Raw genomic sequence first — 21,196 nt, 5'->3', positions numbered from 1 at the left:
TAAGTTCAGAAACATATCAGTTACATGGTGACAAAATTATTCTCACACGCTATAACATATGACGAAGAAAAGCTATTTTACTGCAAGAAAATATCGGAATGAAAAACAATTCTCCATGTTATCTAATTTACTCATTTTCTTTAACATGACTTTGTTATTTTTTAACATTGTCGTGTATCGCAGATCAGAACGCAGCCATATAAATGACAGCATCGTTGGGTTAAAGGTTCCCCCACACTGACGCGATTTTGTCGCAGCGACTGCGAAAATTTCGCGAAGCGACTTGTCGCTAGCAACTCTGCTCATGGCGACAGATGTGCGCTCCCATACTGACGCGAACTTTTCGCGTCGGCTGTTGCGAAATTGCAGCGATTTTTGAACAATCGCTGCGTGCGAGCATTGTGTCACAGTCGCTGGGTGTTCGCCAGATATTCAAGATGGCGCAGACTAATCAACTATTGTCATTTGGCGCATCTCAACTTTACATAAGTTGACCAGAATTCCGAAAAAAATGAAAATAGTTATACGAAAAAAATCGCCTAAATTTCAAAACCAAACTGATGGACGCTTCTATACCACTACCAATCGTGGGACTATACATGGAGGCAAACAAAAATAAAAATAAACAGACGGAGGTGCCAAACCCCTTCGCAAGAGGTGGTTTGGCGAGGTCTCCCCCCCGTGGGGAGAGTAGTGGAACGATGAGTGCTGTACTCGAAAGCACCAGTGACCCCCCAGCAGCGGTAGGCAATACCCCTACCAATGCATCGGAGGGGCCAATAGCTGCGATGCGCAAAGTAGCGAAGCAACTCGATGCTATAATCGACTTCGCTAGCGCAAAGCAGAACATAGCCAAGGAGTTGAAGTTGAGCCTTCTGGAGCTCCGGAAAGCTGTTCGTGTCGCAAGACAGGAACAGCAGGCATATGTTGAGAGGGTGGAATGTCGGGAGAGGCCCGACAGAGAAACCCAGACAGTGGCCTCCAATAGGGAGGAAAGTGAGAAGGTTAATAGAGGTTCACAGACAGTGGCCTTTACCTTCTATGGAGCAGCCACGTCGATCGGAGCGGCGACCGAGTTCCCCTCGAAGGGAAAGGGAAAGGGCAATCGCAAGACGGCATCGAATGCGAAGCGCCCTAGGAAGTCGCCAGGAGAGGGTGCCAAAACCGACACCACTCGGCGTGCAACCGTCAAGGTCAAACGCCGCCTGGGTGAGGTAAGCGAGGGCGAGAGTGACCTCGCTGTGGAGAGCGATGGTACCAGCAACCCGACACGACCGGGGCAGGGGGGCTCAAACCCCTGGACGCTGGTTACCAAGAAAAAGCCGGCACCGAAACCGGAGGTACCGCGGCCTGCGAGGAAGGCCAAGGACAGAGGCGAAGCCTTGTGGTTAAAAACCGACAAGGACAAATACGCCGATGTCCTTAAATCGATGAAGGCGGCCGAAAGCCTCTCGGCCCTTGGGCAGGATGTGCGTAGCGTAAGACGCACCAACACGGGAGAGATGCTCCTGGTGCTGAAGCGAGGCGCACAATCAAGTGCAATATATAAGGCCTTGGCTCAAGAGGTCCTTGGCGAGGGCGCCCAAATCAGGTCGCTAGGTGCGGAAACAACTCTCCAGTGCAAGCACTTGGACGAGTTCGCGACCGCAGAAGACGTCGTCGCAGCCGTCAAGGAGCACTGCGGCGTCACAATCGAGCGGGCCTCTGTGCGATTGAGGGACGGACCCTCTGGCACCCAAGTAGCCTACCTCAGGCTACTCAATGCGGATGCCAAAAAGGTAACCGAGAAAGGGAAGCTGAAGATCGGCTGGTCGGTATGCCCTATTAGTATACCCCAGCCGCCTTCAGTGGACAGGTGCTATCGGTGCCTAGAATCCGGCCATAAAGCTTACGAATGCAAAGGCCTAGACAGGAGTAAGCTATGTCGTCGATGCGGCGAGGAGGGGCATAAAGAGCGGGGGTGCACTAAGGCATATAAGTGCCTTATCTGCACCTCTAAGAAGCAAGCCCATAAACATGCTATGGGCGGACCTTCGTGTCCCTTCGGCGAGTTAAATAAGAAGAAGCCGTGAGAGTCACACAGCTAAATCTTAACCATTGCGCAGCAGCCCAACAGCTGCTGTGGCAGTCGGTCTCGGAGTCGAGGACAGATGTCGCCCTCTTATCAGACCCGTACAGCATCCCTGCCGGCAACGGCAATTGGGTGTCGGACAGGTCTGGAATGGTGGCAATCTGTACAACGGGAAGGTTCCCGGTTCAAGAGGTAATACACCCCTCCGCCGAGGGTGTGGCGATTGCCAAGATCAATGGTGTGTTCTATTGCAGCTGCTACGCCCCACCAAGGTGGCCAATAGAACAGTTCTACCAGATGATCGACAGGCTCTCGTCGGACCTCGTGGGCCGGAAACCGGTAGTAATAGCGGGAGACTTCAACGCTTGGGCAGTGGAGTGGGGCAGCCGCTGTACAAATAGCAGGGGTCAAGCGCTAATGGAAGCGTTTGCGAAACTCGATACTGTGCTAGCTAATGATGGCTCCGCTAGTACATTCCGTAGAAACGGAGTGGAGGCGTGGATTGATTTGACCTTTGCCAGCCCGAGTCTGGCTCCAGGCATGGAATGGAGGGTAGACGAAGGCTACACCCATAGTGATCATTTAGCAATCCGCTTTAAGATCAACTATGGTGTGCAGCATCCGAGGGCGGGAGATCCCTGTCAGGTACGCGGGTGGAAGTCCAATCACTTCGACAGCGAAGCTTTCACCGCGGCCCTGGGACTGGAGGCCAACACCGACAGTCTAAGCGGGGATGCGCTGGTAGCTGTTCTATCACGCGCGTGCGACGCCACTATGCCGAGAAAAACACTGCCAAGAAACGGTAGATGCCCGGTATACTGGTGGAGTGCCGAGATTGCAGCTCTACGGTCAGCCTGTCTCAGAGCTAGACGTAGGATGCAAAGAGCTCGCACCGAGGATGCAAGAGAGAACCGCCGTGAAGTGTTTCGAGCTGCGAAATTAGCCCTTAACAAGGCTATTAAAAGCAGCAAGAGAGCGTGTTTCGACAACCTGTGTGAGAGTGCCAACGCGAATCCGTGGGGTGACGCCTACCGGATTGTGATGGCCAAGACCAAAGGGGGCTCCTCACCCCCAGAACGGTCTCCGGACCGGTTGGCAACGATTATCGAAGTACTCTTCCCGTCTCGAGCCACAAGCCCCTGGCCACCTGCACTACGAGACAGTGCGGGCACGGTCGAAATGGTGGCTCCAGTGACGAATGAAGAACTACTCGCAGTGGCTAAATCCCTAGCAATGAACAAAGCTCCAGGGCCGGATGGAGTTCCAAACAACGCTCTCAAGGCAGCGATCATAGCGAACCCGAACATGTTCAGGCTAGCTATGCAGAGATGCCTTGACGAGTGCCGTTTCCCCGATAGATGGAAAAGGCAGAAACTGGTGCTGTTGCCGAAGCCCGGGAAGCCGCCAGGCGACCCATCGGCGTACAGACCAATCTGTCTGATAGACACGACTGGCAAACTGCTTGAGAGGATCATCCTCAACAGGCTCACCCCGTACGCGGAAGGTACGGACGGTCTGTCAAGCAACCAGTTTGGCTTTCGGAAGGGTAAGTCCACAGTGGACGCTCTCAACTCAGTGATAAATACTGCCGAGATAGCGATCCAACGAAAAAGGCGAGGTATTCGATACTGTGCGTTAGTGACACTTGACGTGAAGAATGCATTCAACAGCGCAAGCTGGGATGCCATCGCGCTCTCGTTACACCGGCTTAGCCTACCGGTGGGTCTGTACCGGATCCTGGAAAGTTACTTCCAAAACCGCGTACTGCTATACGAGACCGATGCCAGTCAGAAAAGGGTTCCGATTACCGCCGGAGTCCCGCAGGGCTCGATCCTAGGCCCGGTGCTATGGAACCTCATGTATGACGGGGTTCTGAGACTGAAGTTCCCTCCTGGGGTCAAGATCGTCGGCTTTGCCGACGACGTAACCTTGGAGGTCTACGGGGAGTCAATTCCTGAGGTAGAACTAACCGCAGAACACGCGATTAGCACGGTGGAGGAATGGATGAGCGCGAGAGGCCTGGAGCTCGCTCATCATAAGACGGAGGTAGTTATCGTCAACAACCGCAAGTCGGCACAACATGCAGTTATCCATGTGGGAGAAGTCGCGATCACTTCACAGCGAAGTCTGAAGTCTCTCGGAGTCATTATAGACGACAAGCTGACCTTCGGCAGCCATGTCGACTATACGTGCAAGAGAGCGTCGACTGCTGTTGCGGCACTATCGAGAATGATGTTCAACAGCTCAAAGGTGTGCGCCAGTAGACGTAGGTTACTGGCAGGCGTTGCCGTATCTATCCTCAGGTACGGCGGCCCGTCATGGTCAAGAGCACTGAGGGTAACCAGTTACCTACAGAAACTGGAGAGCACCTACCGCGTGATGTGCCTCAGAGTGATATCTGCCTACCGCACGGTATCACACGATGCATCCTGCGTGATAGCGAGCATGATGCCAGTCGGGCTGGTCATTCGGGAAGATGAGGAGTGCTTTGAGCTACGTGGAAATAGGGGAGCCCGCGAGCGCACCAGGGTGACCTCGGTCGCCAGATGGCAGCGTGAGTGGGACAACTCCTCGAAAGGTAGGTGGACCCACCGGCTGATACCTAGCATATCGAGCTGGGTGGGAAGACCCCATGGGGAAGTTCACTTCCACCTGACACAATTCCTGTCAGGCCATGGCTGTTTCCGTCAGTACCTCCACAGGTTCGGACACGCGGAGGTCCCAGTCTGCCCGGACTGCCCAGGTGTAGATGAAACTGCCGAACACATACTGTTCGTATGTCATCGGTTCGACGTCGAAAGAAGAGCAATGCTTGACGTCTGTGGCTGGGACACAACCCCGGATACCCTTATCCAGCGGATGTGTCAATCGGTGGAAAAGTGGAACGCAGTCTCGGCTGCTACCATCCAGATTGCCAGTAGGCTACAGGTAATCTGGCGAACCGAGCAACAGACGGCGGGCACGGCTAACTAGTGATTGGTTAGCTGGAGCGAAAAAGGCCAAGCGCAAAATAAGAGAGTGAATGGTCTGTTCATGCCGAGGTAGGTTGGCGCAGCGAATGGCAACCGCGTAAGGGGTAAACCCAGCCACCCCGAAGCAAGACAGAAGAGTGAGTGTATAGGCGTATAAGTGGACTGCCTCATGCCAAGACGGGAGGGTCGTAGCGTAGTATGTTGGAACTAAGCTATCGATGCCTCATGGCGTGGCAGAGGAGTGAAAGGGTGAGCATCCAAGTCAGTCTCACATTGCATGTTAAGGGTGAGCATAAAAGTCAGCCTCACAGGTTGGTAGAGCCTAGCAAGGAATGAAAAAGGTGAGCACAAAAGTCAGCCTCGCATGGTATGTCAGAAGTGGGGCCTAAGAAAAATGTCCCACATGGGATGCCAGAGGGAGTGACAAAGGTACAATAGAGTGGCACGATTGAGAATGAACCAGGTGATAGGGTGAGCACCCAAGTCAGCCTCACATGTATGGGTAGGGCGAGCACAAAAGTAAGCCTAGCAAGGAATGAGTAAGGTGAGCACACAAGTCAGCCTCGCATGGAACGTAAAAGGTGAGCACAAAAGTCAGCCTCATGTGGGAGTGTTTGAGAGTGAATCAAAGTGTGATTTAGAGAGCACCCAAGTAAGCCTCATACAGGATGTATGATCGCGTGAGTGAGAGTGAATGAGTACATTCAGTACAGCCATCCCCCTAGAAGTAATACCGAGAGGTAGTTCCTGGGAGGAATGATGGCGGAGCCCAATGGAGTTTAGTCGGTATTAATGGCTGGTCACCATTCGAGTCCGACACGCCCCCAGTGCACCCCGTGTGGTAGATTGGACCCTACCGTTAGCACGTGTACTGGGCTAGGACATAAAGGTCTTCTCCATTGTAAAAAAAAAAAAAAAAAAAAATACCACTACCAAGTCCAACAAAACTATTTGAAAACGAAGATTACATACCGTGTGAAAGCCAGGTAAATCGAATAAATACTGGAGCGGTAAAATTGAATTGAAAGTAGGGTGGTTAGAGCTATTTAGGGTAAGGTGGGGCAAATCCGACCTAGTAAATGGTTTTGGCTGTAAAATGCACATTTTACATCGGATCAAGTCGTTTTATATACCAAATTAAAGGTTAGACTTCTGGGCAACTTTCTGTATATAGCATTTTATTTATTTTTTTCCCTTTTTTATTTCGACTATGTTAGTCACATTTTCTTTTTTACGTTTTAACGACATTCAATTAGCTAGAGATTACTGGGTAGGGAAAGTTATGAAACTTAGAGCCATAGTACTCAAGTGAGAGCAAGGATGTGAAGTAAACAGATCGGAAAACTAGAAGTGGCAGGGTCATTAGAACAGGCTTAATATCGTGCGGGCTTAATTTTTGCCTTCTGATAATGAGGGTCGAGCTTAGGCAGAATAACTACGAATCACCCGAGTTCACTATCATGTGTCCTTGATATAGGTAGACGTATCTATCTTTACCGTGACAGCCGGCAAAAATTAAGCCACGCAAGATCACCACTGAAAACCTGTCGACGATTAGCATCAATCTGAATGATGATTGCTGCTGTTCATCTCTGTATGCCTTTTGAATGCCGGGATAGATTTTTATTAGACTATTGTCACTGTTCTTACAGTCGTGGCGGGTTTGCTACATTGTGTAAGGAAATGGCTGTGTCTACAGCGGCTACCCACCGCTGCCGATGGATTCCCATCAGTTTCTTTTTCTTTTTTCCCTTTTTTATTTCGACTATGTTAGTCACATTTTCTTTTTTACGTTTTAACGACATTCAATTAGCTAGAGATTACTGGGTAGGGAAAGTTATGAAACTTAGAGCCATAGTACTCAAGTGAGAGCAAGGATGTGAAGTAAACAGATAGGAAAACTAGAAGTGGCAGGGTCATTAGAACCCATTCCCTACCCAGTAATCTCTAGCTAATTGAATGTCAAAAGCGTTCGATAGGGTGCCTCATTTGTTAATCGTGGCCAAATTTGAGCGCATGGGACTTCCTGAGTGGTTGACACGGTGGATAATGTCATACCTCACCGAGCGTAGTGCATTTGTGCGCATAGATGAAACGAGATCATCTCCGTTTGTAATAGAGTCGGGTGTGCCTCAGGGTAGTCATTTGGGCCCGCTACTGTTTATTTTATTCGTAAACGATTTGTGCTCCGCTATACAGTCTCCTAAGTATATGTTTGCTGATGATCTGAAATTTTTCCGTGTAATTGCGTCGGCAGTCGATTGCTGTGCTATTCAAGCTGATATTGATATGCTGCTAAATTGGTGTACTCATAACGGGATGGAAGTAAATGTGCAAAAGTGCAATGTGATATCGTTCTGTCGAAACAGGCACGTCCTGACATTTGATTATAGAATGGCAGAAAGCAGTATCAACCGAGTTAATACGATAAAGGACCTAGGCATTCTCATCGATAACAAACTAAATTTCGCGCAGCACATTGCAATGACTACAGCCAAGGCCTATGCCGTGCTGGGGTTCATTAAACGAAACACGCAGCAATTCAGCGATATTTATTGCCTAAAAACGCTATTTTGTGCACTCGTGCGTAGCATCCTGGAGTACGGCGTGCTTGTGTGGGCACCCTATCATGCTGTTCAAATTAATCGCATCGAACGAATTCAGCGTCACTTTGTTCGTTACGCTCTGCGGTTACTACCTTGGACTGATCCTATTCGTCTACCGCCCTATGAACATCGATGCAATCTTCTACGTTTGCCAACTCTTGCAAGTCGGAGGATAATGCTGCAACGGCTCTTCGTGTTCGATCTTCTGGAAAACAATATAGATAGCCCGGAGTTGCTGAGCCAGCTCCGATTCAACGTACCACCTAGACCCACCAGACGAACTGATTTCTTTCGGTTACCGATGTATCGTACTCTTTTTTCACAAAACAATCCGTTCAATGTATGCTGTCGTAATTTTAATGATGTAGCTGACAAGTATGATTTTAACATTACTAAGACTACCTTTAAACATAGAATTATTATTAATTAAGGAACTGTCTGTACGAGAAAATCGAAGACCAGTATAAATAAATAAATAAATAATCGTCGACAGGTTTTCAGTGGTGATCTTGCGTGGCTTAATTTTTGCCGGTTGTCACGGTAAAGATAGATAGTCTACCTTTATCAAGGACACATGATAGTGAACTCGGGTGATTCGTAGTTATTCTGCCTAAGCTCGACCCTCATTATCAGAAGGCAAAAATTAAGCCCGCACGATATTAGGCCTGTTCTAATGACCCTGCCACTTCTAGTTTTCCGATCTGTTTACTTCACATCCTTGCTCTCACTTGAGTACTATGGCTCTAGGTTTCATAACTTTCCCTACCCAGTAATCTCTAGCTAATTGAATGTCGTTAAAACGTAAAAAAGCATTTTATTTAGATCTTCGGAATATCTTGAGATACAAGCGTTTTACAAAAATGTTCATTTTTGCTGCTTTCAAAAATGGTGGGGTAAATCCGACCCCCTATGTTTTTGGTTGATTTAGTGCGGATATTACTCAAATTTTATGGTTTTTCAATGATAGATAAATGAATGTTGTGTTATTGAATTGTAACATGAAGAAAATGGAGTTCAATATTAATGTTGGAATGCTAAAATCACGAGCAGTAGCACGTAATGATATTCCCATTTGCATCGGAGCAATTGCTTGACGAATACTATAATCATCACGTTTTTGTGTCTTTCGTTTGTTACTATGAACCATTTTGCATAAAAATAATAAATAATAACAATAAAAATATATTTCAATTTGATAAATAAAAATTTTCTTAGCAAAAAAGCGGTCGGATTTACCCCAATATTTTGAGGTCGGATTTGCCCCACCGCGTGATTTTTCTTTACGATGCAATTAAAAAATATATGAAAAAGGTTGAACTAAATTCATCTATGTACTTTGTAGGACTTAAATCAAAGATTTTAAATCCACTTACATTTATTATGTAATCACTTTAAGAATCAGAAATATCCTGTAGTCAATGATGCACAAAAGTCAAATAAAAAATCGTAAAAACACACTTTTTGTTGTATGAGCATCTTAATGTAGACTAATAAAATACTGTCATACCACCATTATGATTATTTTCGATGCACTACACGACAACATTGATATTAGTTCGCGTAGTGCTTCTGATTTTCGGTAACAGAGGGTGGTCGGGTTTACCCAACGGTCGGATTTGCCCCACCTTACCCTACTATAATCCAGTGCTTCAAGTCCTTCGAGAATAAAACATATTCCAAAGCGGACTCATCTTTCCAAAGAGCTGATCGAAAAATAGTTCGACGAACCCAACGATTCCGCCGTAGAAGAATTAGTGAAAGCATTGGAAAAAAGAAACGTCGGTAATAATACGGATGATGAGAAAGGCCTCCCGGAAAAGGACGATCATTTCTTGTTCAACGAAGATGTTTTAGCATTTTGTTTGAGGGAAGAAATTAACGCCAATGAACGGTTGAACATGTTATGCCAAAGATTCCATAACAATCTTGTAGGGAATATGTATAGAAATAAAGTTAATATTCAAAAGTCTTCGATTCAAATAGTCTGTGAAATACCTGAAAAAAAAATCAAAAATATAAATAGTAATAAAAATAATAATCATTACCATAATTTGAACAAATGGAGAATGATACTGAAAATTATATTGAAACTATCGACTAATATTAGCTGAACATTCGACAACAGAAAAAAAAATGATCGAAGTGTGCTGCCATATGATGTTTATTTCGAACTTGAAGAAATTTTCATTCACTTGGCGACGTTTGCAATGGACAGTTGGAATTTTACAATCCGCAAAAGAACGACAGCAGCTCAAGAGGAAATCTAAAAAAATCGACTACTTACTGGTCACGACAATGGCGCAGGGAATACTCCAATGAGGTAAATTGAATAAAGTGAACATATTTTAATGCAATAAAAAGTGCTGTGCAAAAGGAAAGCAAATCTGAGGAATTTATTTAAAAAATACGGTTACCACGGTAACTAGAATTAAAAAGGACGATAAAAAAAATTCTGGATTACAAATTTAACGTGAATAATTTTAGGACTATTGTTAGAAGAAATTATTGAAAATCATCGACGGAAGGGCGATGAATGTATATTTTTAAAAATCCACGACGGAAGGGCGTTGGAAAAATAATGTCAAAAGAAATTGTTAAAATTTATTGTCGGAAGGGCGTTAAATGAACATTTAAAAAAAAGTTTACGAATAAATGGCATTACGCAAAAGTGATGTTTTGTGCATTAAAATTCCAAGGCGAAAGAAAAAAAATATTTAAATTTCCGTGAAATTGCGGAATACAACCGATCAGATGTTTTCTGATGGAAGAGCGAATAAGTAATTCAGACCTTTGGGCATTGGCAATTATTTGAATATACTGGCTGTTAATTTTCTTTTTTTGAAAAATAAGTATATATAAATGGAGATCTCAAAAATAGGTTTGAGAGCAAATAATTTAGTTGGGAAAAACATGCTGACGATATGGAAATGTGTACCATTTTTCGTCAGAATACTCCCGAGAGATACAGTCGAACGCATCTAAGTCGAATAGATTCCAACAACTGTCTTTACACGTTAGGTTTCGGGTGTATGGAGATCTCATGGGATCAAATCGAGAAGATAACTGAGCAAGACAATGAGCATATGAATGTGAACGAAGAAATCGAAACGAACCATTGGTTTATCACACTGTACATAAGAAAGAACTACACTATCTTGGATATCGTGTGTTTGGGGGTGAAAATGTGATCCTGTCCAAGGTACTACGTATCAAGGATTATGCGTAGTTTCTTCTGACCCGCGTTGTTATTAGATACAGATAAGTTTACGAAAAATTATGAAACGTATGAAGTCTTGGATCACAAAACTCTTCGTATTGAATGCAAAAGCTAGGAAATAGGATTGCAGCGCTACCATAGTACATTTATCCTTCATTCGCGATTAAGCGTAACGCCTTCTAAGTCGTTAGTCGGTTCGAGCTATCGCGGAACATTCCCCAGTCTATGGAGTGAATCAGAATCCAGGATTTCGGATCGAACGGGCATAAAGTAGCAAGACTGTTAAGCCTAGCTCACGAGTAAGCATTACGCGGACGCGGCACTCGGAGCTAGAGAATGCGATATTGACATCAAATATACAGTAATTGTATGGAACGAACAATGAAGTGCAGTATGCCGGAAACGTTTATAACTTCAGGAGAGCTCCTTTCGATCATCAGAATCAGAATCCAATAGATGATATTCAGTATATAATTGAGGTAGAATCATATGTTTTACAAGAGAATAGTTAAAATACGGAACAAGGTTTTCCGAGTTCACAATCTGAGGAGAACTTTAAATTGAGAGTTTTACGAGAACGAGGCAACATTCAGAAAACATCTCGATACAACGATGATTTTGTATGTACCATTCACTGTTAAAGGTAGAGAAGGTAAGCAATGTAGGGAATATGTATAGAAATAAAGTTAATATTCAAAAGTCTTCGATTCAAATAGTCTGTGAAATACCTGAAAAAAAATCAAAAATATAAATAGTAATAAAAATAATAATCATTACCATAATTTGAACAAATGGAGAATGATACTGAAAATTATATTGAAACTATCGACTAATATTAGCTGAACATTCGACAACAGAAAAAAAAATGATCGAAGTGTGCTGCCATATGATGTTTATTTCGAACTTGAAGAAATTTTCATTCACTTGGCGACGTTTGCAATGGACAGTTGGAATTTTACAATCCGCAAAAGAACGACAGCAGCTCAAGAGGAAATCTAAAAAAATCGACTACTTACTGGTCACGACAAATCTGAAAAATAAGAATATAAAATTCATACCGCAAATCGAGCGGGAGAATGAAGTTCCCCACAACATAAAGATAATCGATGAAATCTTGGGTACGGACTCGATCGGAATTCCCATGCGATCAGATGATAATCATGTTTCTTCAACTGGACGAATAAATAGCAACCTCTCGTCGAGCAAGTTCTGTATGTTGGTTAACGGTATAACCCAATAGAGCAAGTGCACATCAAATCAAAATATACTCACACTAGCTTTGTTCCAGTACAAGGAAATCACTCCGGAGTAAACAGGAGCAAAAAATTCTTGCTCCTTTTTACTCCGGTTTGCTACCAGAAGAAGAAAAAAAAGAAGAAGAGAGTAAAGGAACGATTTTCTCCGGAGTACTTCCAGTTTCTCCTGGAACAGACCTACTGATAGCTGCTCAATTTCTCACGAGTATATGTACATGTATCTGTCCGCCTAGATTGAGAGAACATTCGAAATCAAAACCCCACTGCTTCTGATCGGATATACGCGCAGCAACGACGAATCATCTGAATACACCTCTATCGAAGACTGCATATCAAGAAGACTGCTAACTCTGTCCAGAATCTGGAGACAGTAACAGCAACGCCACTTGCGGGTAAAGGTGGTACTTCCCATAGTGATGCACACACACATATACACTTTTACATTAAGCTTCCTACCTTCAGACAATAGAGGTGCTGTAACCTCTGTCGCTTCTCGTTTGTATGGGGGAAGAAAAGAGATATCAGTCTTCTTAATATGTAGTCTTCGCCTCTATGCTAACCGGATCTAATCTGTCGTATATGCGAGAGTTAACTTACATCTCCTTCCCTCTAAGAACGGTTGGTTTCAAAATCGTCCAATGAAGGACGTTCGTTGGACCAATTTGGACATCGTCCAAATAACCGTTCAACGAACGTCCATCGTTGGATCCGTGTTGAACGATTTTGAAACAATTTTTTGGACGTCTCAGTGGGTTGTTTATAATCCTGGTACCGAATGTGGAGACTCCCAAGTTCGGCACCAACGGGCTGGAGTGTGTGGTGTTGCAGCAGACTGGTGCGTATTTCTCTGTTAGGAGAGGAGTACCGCAGCGAGTTTCCCAGGAGGGGATGCTACCGCTAGCAATGTTGATCAGTGGCGAAAGGGTCTGCGTTACAAGGCTGCTTGGTTCGATCAACGTTCCCTTTGTGATCGATGAAAACGTGAAGCTAATGATATATAGGCGATATGTTTCGCCAATTCACTACAACATGGACGCATGTTCACAAATTGGCGGAATTCGGTCCACTAACCGAGTAATTTTTAATCGGTTCCAAAGATAGACAATATTTATGAAGCCAAGCTTCGCCGAAGGATTAAGGTGTTTTATTACCTTGTTTTACATCTTTTTGGAGTACGATGTGTATCTTATCTTAGGACAAAGTCTCCTAACAGGCGATAGTACTTTTGTCATTATACGAGAGAACAACGATTTCTACTTTGTAGATCCAACCAGTGGTAAAAAATACTCCAGCTCCGATACGTACTGTCCTTTAAGTAGAATTTACTACTTTGTCAATGAGGACAACGTCTAGGGAAATATTCAAAAAGAGAACCGGGTGTTCCTGACGCAGCTAGATGTGAACAAATCAGCCTACTGAAGACCGCTATTCAATCGATCTCATGAAGCTCCCACCGGTTGTATTCACGATGGAATTTACTTGTACAAAAATGCACTGAATGTACGAGATTTGTAAAAAACTATTGAAAAAAAGATTGTTAAGAAGATTGCAATTTGGAGAACGCACCGTAAAATTACATGGAACCGGTTAGTTTATGAAGCTATCAATTGTGTATTCTCGGATGGTATGCTATAGCAAAAAAACGCAATAACTATATTCTAGTTTCAGCCATATAAGTAACCAACTTGCATACGCCCTTCCCAACTTTCAGTCGGACACTAGTCTGGAAACTAATACGAATGGCAATCTGGAACTGTTCAGTCAACTGTTATCCTTTCCTCAATAGTATATACAATATAAAGTATGCTACAATTTAAACTTTAAATTTGCCTTTCTCGAAATCAATATATTGTCACTTAGCCCGGTCTGACGTAACTCCGACCAGTTCGCTCTCAGCAAGACTTATTCATTACCAGCCATCGAAGTTCAGTCTTTGGTCGTGGTTGCCGAACGAACCATCGCAGATCCGGATCGCAAGAATCTGGGGGATTTGTGTAATCCTCTATTTTCTCCACAGTTATTTCCACCAAACCTTACGACACTGTTGCTATAATTTGTATTTTTCGTAATTTTGCAGTTTTATTACGTACGAAAATCTGTTAATTTACACTGTACATCAGGTCAAGGAAAAGCATTTTTGATTAAAGTTAACAATTAACATAAGGAGCGAATAATTATTTATAATCTTTTGCGCAGCGAATGCCTGCTCAGCTTTATACTCGTCGAAAGCCTCTGCGAGGACAACCCGCTTGATCTCGCTACATCTTACGACGTAAGATAGCTCATTTAGAATTTTATCCATGGTATTGCTCAATTGGGGGCTTCTGCAGATCATTGTTCTCGACAGTTTCACCGGGTGTCCGACGGTTCCATACATATAGCTACATTGGACCCACAGTACGATGTACGGGTGATTGGTAGTTAGTTTGCACCGCTTCTCCTTCTATCGCTGTATTGTAGCACAATCTGTATCTGCTTCGTAAGCGGAACCACTCACAGGGGCAATGGTACTCACCCAGCCCAGGTAGTACTTTAATATCGCCGTTAGTAGTGCGCTGATGAAAAAATGTGTATCCTTAATGTCGGCCAGCAATAGCAGGTAACAAAGATCGTTCATAAAATTATTATCAATTTTAAGCGCAGCCCGATTAGAACATGTACTGCTTTGAGTTCCAAGAGTGCACGCACCACTGCTTAGCGTTAGCCACATGGGACATTGGGTACAGAAAAAAATCCATTGGGCACTGCTGCGTTATGCCGGCAGCCAGCATTATCTGTAGCAATAAATTAACACAACTGTTTGAACAGGTAAGTGAAGGGTTTCTATCAAACCTACCTGGAGTAACTGCGGCTACCTGTAGCTTGCGTTTTCCGCCGCCATTCTTAAACGACACAGCATTGATTCAAATATACTCATGTGTTCCGAGCTGAATGCTTCAATTTCCTGCAGCATGTCATCGTTTAGTTGAGCGCACAGCACAATTCCTAGACGTGCCTTTTTGTGCAAAGGTCTCCCGCGATAATTGGTTGCAGTGGAAAGAACTTCCCCGCTAAACGCTTTTTGTCTAGTCAGTACTATGGTTTCACTATTCCGTCGATTTTTACCACTGGCTCAATCAATACTGGTATCTAAACTAAGTCTTCGAAATCACTAGAAATTGATGCTAGACTGTTTTGGTGCGATGGCGTGGTTGACTTGATGAAAACGCCCAAGGTTCCGTTCCACCATACCCTGAGTCAAGGCCACTTTTGGTTGAAAGTCTCGGATCTGCCAGATGCTCCAAATGCGCAAACTCGATTGGCAGTGGTGGCCTTTGTCTGTGGTTGTACGAAGTATCATATTACGTCAAAGTGGACGAAGTAACAGTAAACGACCGTAGTGACGTTGTACCTATAGAGCTACGATCACTTTCCGACGTATGTCGGCCGTTGTATAGTGCATTCTGACCGATACTTGGCAGTTAATAGCCCAAGTAGGTGGAAGTGGATACTTTTTTACTGCTGTTGCTGCTACTGTTGGCTACTGAAACACGTAAGCATACTTAATGGTTTTTCGAGTTTTTAATCAATGTACCTTCAAACTGCTGTCCTGGAAGACTATAGGTGCAGAACCAAAAATCATTTCGGCCATCGACGTGGTATCGCTTTTGGTATAGCTGTTGTGCTGATATAAAATTTTGCGATGATAAAATTTCCCACGCTGTTAGATCGCTTTGTGGCTTTGTATTGCGGTGCTGCATTGGATTCGCCGGAAATTTTCTCGACCGCACTGGAATCAAACAGTAGTTTACGACCTCGAATGTCACATTCGCGGATAAGAACACGAACCTGGTCAGCGGTGAAAGTTGATTCTTCTGAGGTATATTTCTGTGTTGCTGAACTAGCACTGCGCTTCTTGGTATACTATAGTTGAAAACAGATTGTTGAATAATGCAATATTTATAGTCAACTGATTTACTATCCTCTCTTCTTGTTTGTTTTCTTACTGTGTCTAGACTGTGTCGAGTAAACGACCTGCTTCACGCAAAGATGTTTTAAATATAAAGACACGCGGACAAATACACTATTCTCACTGAATGGCTGATAAAACAATCGAAAAATATTTTTTTTTTTAATTTTAGGACAACATACGTCGTATTACCATGAGATTAAAATTGAGGTTGTCCCATCTAGCTACTATAGTTTGCAAATGTCACTTTGTGTCGCTTGTAATGCGAAATTCGCGCCGGTGTGGGCACACATGCGAATCGCACTGTCGCAGGAAGCGCGACGAAATCGCTAAGCGAAATTTTCGCAGTCGCTGCGACATAATCGCGTCAGTGTGGGGGAACCTTAAAGCTTACAAAATAGTTTAGGACGGTTTAAAAGTTAGTCCGGTTTAAATATAGTTAGTACGCGTTTGAGCTTACGGCTATAACTGATTCATAACGAGGAACTAGTATTATCAACACAATAAGACGGAACAATTGGTTTCGGCAGCGAGAGCTATAATCGAATTATTTCGGTCGAGTACAATTTTGCGAAGCAGCAAATTAATGTAGTCGAAATGTTGACAGTAGAGCTACAATTTGGTAAAAATATTTAAATGCATAAACAATTTTACACCGAGAAAAAAGGAGTTTTGACGGAACACACTAATTTGTAACGCGTCGGTATGAATCATAAACAATACCGATCATTTCTGCCAACAACTGAGCCTCATCATATTGACCAAAGTGCCGGCGAACATTGATGGCGGTTGTATGACTGAGCAACTCTGCTGCAAGTCGTACATATTGACGCTCAGCTCCGGAAACTATCACGTGCTTGAGTGTCAGTTTGAACAAGGAGTTAAACTCGGTATTCTTGAAACCGGTTCCGGCTTTGGAGAAAGGAGCTTCAAGCGTCGAAACTTTCTGGACTAGCTGCATAATAAATTGTTTGGTAACAAGTTTGCCTGTGAGAGTTGCGCAACAGAATTTTTAAAGCATTTACGAAGTAAGAATTCACAGTATACATTTACCTTTATAGAGAAATCCGTGGTCCAAAAGCCAATTTCCAATCAATTTTAGCAGATGAGGAGCATCTGGGAAGAAATATACATCTTTTTTGGTCACTGGGTGTTGCAGTGAGGTTTTCCCCAACGTATGCTCAATACCGATTTGTTTCCGAAAGGCTAAATTACCGCCTCCGCAGTCACGAACATTCGCTACTACATTGAAACCGATTTCGTGGAAACGTGTAATTATTTTGTCCAGCGCTTCCCTAGTCATCATTTGATCAGTATCTGCAAAGACCGGTTGTTTCCATTTCCGGATACCACCTGCATCTCCTTATGAGGGCCAATTACGCTATCGTTTCGTTTGTCATATTCAACGGTACCATTGACGGATACCTCATCGTATCCTAAAACTACAACTAGCTCTCTTGCAAACATGTGCTTTCCAGCCATCTTCAGTACTGAAAAAACATCGTTCAGCATTCCTCGGCGCATCTCAATGCAAGACGCCCATTCACGGAGACTTCTCAGGCATGGTAATGGAATCTTCATTTCAGACCGTACGATTGAAAATGCCGGTTGACTGTGGTACCTGATGCGAAGTAATTGATAAATATAAAATTTAGATTAAACATGAAGTTTGAATACCTTAGCGAAAATGCCAGCGCAATTTCCTCCGCTGTCCAAACCACCTTTTTCTTCTCTCCTAGAATCAAATCGGTTTGATTCACAGTGAAAATCTTTTGAAGGGATGAGCGCACTTCATCTTTGATCGACTGTTTTGAAACGGACTGAATATCAATGGCTGACTTCCGAAACTGTTCAATGCCAAGTTCCAAATCATTTATTTTCTTCTCTTTTTCTTTTTCAATTTTTTTGAATCGTTCCTTCACTCGAAGCTGAAAAAATCAATATTATGAATTTTATAAATTAATAATCAAATATTGTAAACACTTGAAGTCGTAAATTTCGAATAACTCCACGCAAATCGTGAACTTCGGCTTTCAACTGTTTGAGCGTTTGCGGCTTTACATACATTTTTTTACGCGGTTGGCAGTATGAGCATCCGGTTACCCTACGGTACCTGAGCATCCAAAAGTTTCGATTGAACTATTTTCAGGCAGAGTTACTGGTGTCATTTCCGAAGCCTCTATTGCCCAATCCAATAGTACGTCAAAACCGTGCGATTCTTGGGTGATACTCTGATCCTTAGATATTTCCTGCGCTTCGTTTTCCGTGAAGGAGCTTGTTTCCACCATAGTACTATGCAAAGCTGGAACAAAGCTACTAGTGACGTCGCTGCTGGCACATTTGAAGTTTACATCCGTGTCGTTGTTTGTCATATCCGGAATAACAGATCGCGTGTAAATCTCTGTAACACGTTGTATGGTTTTCATATCGAAACAGTCGTGGGGGGTTGCGCAGATGCTAATAACAGCTCCTCCACCAGCTTTGCATTCTCCTTTCGCTTGCACGTATGGAACGATTTGTGTCCACTTCTAATAGTGGCCTTCGGGCTGATGGTACAGCTGGACAAATATTTATTATGTAACAAGTAAAAACGAAATGAATATTAAAAATATGTTCACCGTTTTCCGTCAATAAGCGTTGGGGTCCATCCCGATACCTAAACTCAAAGTCAGCAGGCTTGAAATGCAGACATGGTGTGTACCGGTTAGATCTTGGATGCCACAGAACTGAAGCCATTTCTTCCGGCGCGTTTCCTCTTGTGGTACTGCGCGAAGTCCTATTTTTAAACGATTATTCCTGATCGCGTATGAAGAAATTGAACAGGATTGTACCGAACATGACGGCATTTTTCTAATCGTCTTGAATGCACACTTTTTTTTTCTTTTCACAATCAGTAGGCGAAAATTAATCACAACACACGGAGTGACGTCATCACCTTCCACTTTTGCTATCGGTGATATAAACAAACGGAAGAATCACATACACTATTGAACATTCCTTATGTGTATTGGTGATATGTTCAATCATCTGCCAGTCCTTTTGATTTTAGACATGGCGAGGAACCGACCAAGAATGATGCTGTGACACAACAGTACGTTTAAACTCATACCTTTGTCTGCAAGTCGATAAGTAAAAAAAATCCATGGTAACAATGCTAGTGCCAAAAATTTACAGCAACGTTCGAACAAATAGTTTCTCTTGTTATTCATACAACAATATTCATGTTTTACAAGTAAACAGACCATTTCGATTAAAAAGTAAAGTTACATACACAAGGGCGCGTGTGATTTGGTAAGCTTGTACATTGAAAAATTACTTATTACTCGGCTGTGCGGAGATTTAGCTGAGTTCAACTAAGTGTGTATGTATATGCAAGTCATTGGAATGATTTTTTTAGGTTTGCTAATGCATCGAACCAACTTGATAACTTACTTTTGTTAGCACAGACATTTTTTCAGGACGAAATTGAAATTGTAAATCAACCACATGAAATTATAAAAATTGTATAAATGTTATAAGAGCAAACCGTTGAAGCAACAAATAGAATAAGAAAAGAATTCTAAATGTGCTAATTTGAGAAGTTCTTCACTTAAAAGTAAAAAAAAGTGAAAAAAATTAAAGGGTTGTGTACAAGATACGACCACGATGACATTAAAAATGCAACCATTTTTGTGAGCCAGCCATATTATTCGTGGATACATCCTGCAATACCATCGACTTATTACGACAAAAGGTAACAAATCGTATGTTCTACGGAATCTACTACACAATTGTTTTGATTATTTCCCAACAAATCGCGCAAAAATCTGTTTGTTCTGTACAGCACCGCGCAAATAATTGACATTGGAAAACAAATCGGCAACTTCAGTTGCCAAACACTTAGAAACGATCGAAGCATTTTTCCGTCAATGTCACTTTTCTGATTCAAATTTTTGTAGGTATTTTCTTGCTTCCGTCCAATTGGTCAGTTTATTGATTTTATCGTACTTTTTTCGGATATTATAGAAAATAACTAACCCGGTAAGAGGGAAGTTATTTTCCAAAGCACGAGATGGAAATTTCATTCATAATTCTTCTGAGAACGATTTTGTGGTTCTAATAAGGACCGTTTGTTGTGAATATTATATCGCCGTTTCCATGCAAAAACTTCTGTACACGTCTAGTGATGGAGGCAATTTTGAGAGCGCCTTTGTTTGCTCCTGCTAAAGCTTAGTATGCACCTCTTGCGAAATGAGGTCGCGAAATATTTTTCCTTCTTCCGTGCGGAATTTTGACATTTGCTCGCGAAAACTAGTCTGTGTTTTTGCTGTTAGATGTCGCTTTTGATAACTGGAAAACGACATCAGCTGTTGTTTGTTTATTTCTTTTTTATATTTCTGTTGTCATTTAAATGTTTTAAATGATGTATTTTATTAATTCATCACGGATGTGTATGAAATCGGTAACAATTGTAAACCTTTTTGCCATTCATGAAGCTATCAGGGAAGTGACGTACTCAGCGTGAATCATATTTCGAGCATGATTAATCATAATGCTTATTTGTGACGGTTCCGGATGTCTCGGGGAAGTTCAGTCTGACCAATTTAGACTGCACAATTCCTGCAATCGGAAATTTAAATCATTGGCTGGCCATTTTCTATCTAAATTGGCTGCTTCTACCGGACCCAGGGAAATGATCGAAATTCGCTCAAACCAAATCTATTGTAATTGTCCGAATCGTAGCTCCAAATCGGCGTTTGACCATTAAGAAGCAAATCTGATTGCCTTGGCCGCATTTACCTTGTATTACTGCAGCAAGAAGTATAATTGTCCCATGTGTATAGGGATTCCCATAGCATATGGGACAGTTTTGCTTCTAGCGGCAGAATACCTCACACAAAAAATGCTGTTCAAGTCTGATATTACACCGAAAGTTAGACGAATTAACTGAATTCTAAATTGATGGTCAGATTGATCCCACTGAACATCATAAAATCAGATTGACCCTGTATGTAAATTATGGAAAAGATGTTATAAGCCTTTTACAATCAGTCATAATACAATAATACGTTATAATCCATTTAAAACGAGTGTATTGCTAGTTAGGCACTTTTCAATCAGCTAGGTCCTTTCATAATCAGTTCGG

The 21,196-nt window shown here is 42.9% G+C and overlaps 1 long non-coding RNA gene across 2 annotated transcripts; it reads right to left on the bottom strand.

Annotated features, from left to right (window-relative positions):
- Positions 1-14,170: 14,170 nt before the first annotated feature.
- Positions 14,171-20,854, bottom strand: LOC131691220 (uncharacterized). 2 transcript variants are annotated; one of them, XR_009305736.1, is made up of 3 exons: positions 15,951-20,854; positions 14,959-15,891; positions 14,171-14,896 (listed from the first exon to the last, which is right to left on the bottom strand). It is a non-coding gene; the product is annotated as an uncharacterized LOC131691220 (long non-coding RNA). The 2 variants fall into 2 exon arrangements; XR_009305735.1 differs by having other exon boundaries at positions 14,959-17,692; positions 17,749-20,854.
- Between the last annotated feature and the right edge of the window lie 342 nt (positions 20,855-21,196).

The sequence above is a fragment of the Topomyia yanbarensis genome, chromosome 3, assembly GCF_030247195.1.
Source record: "Topomyia yanbarensis strain Yona2022 chromosome 3, ASM3024719v1, whole genome shotgun sequence".
Classification (NCBI taxonomy): domain Eukaryota; kingdom Metazoa; phylum Arthropoda; class Insecta; order Diptera; family Culicidae; genus Topomyia; species Topomyia yanbarensis.
This window is presented reverse-complemented; position numbering and strand designations above follow the sequence as displayed.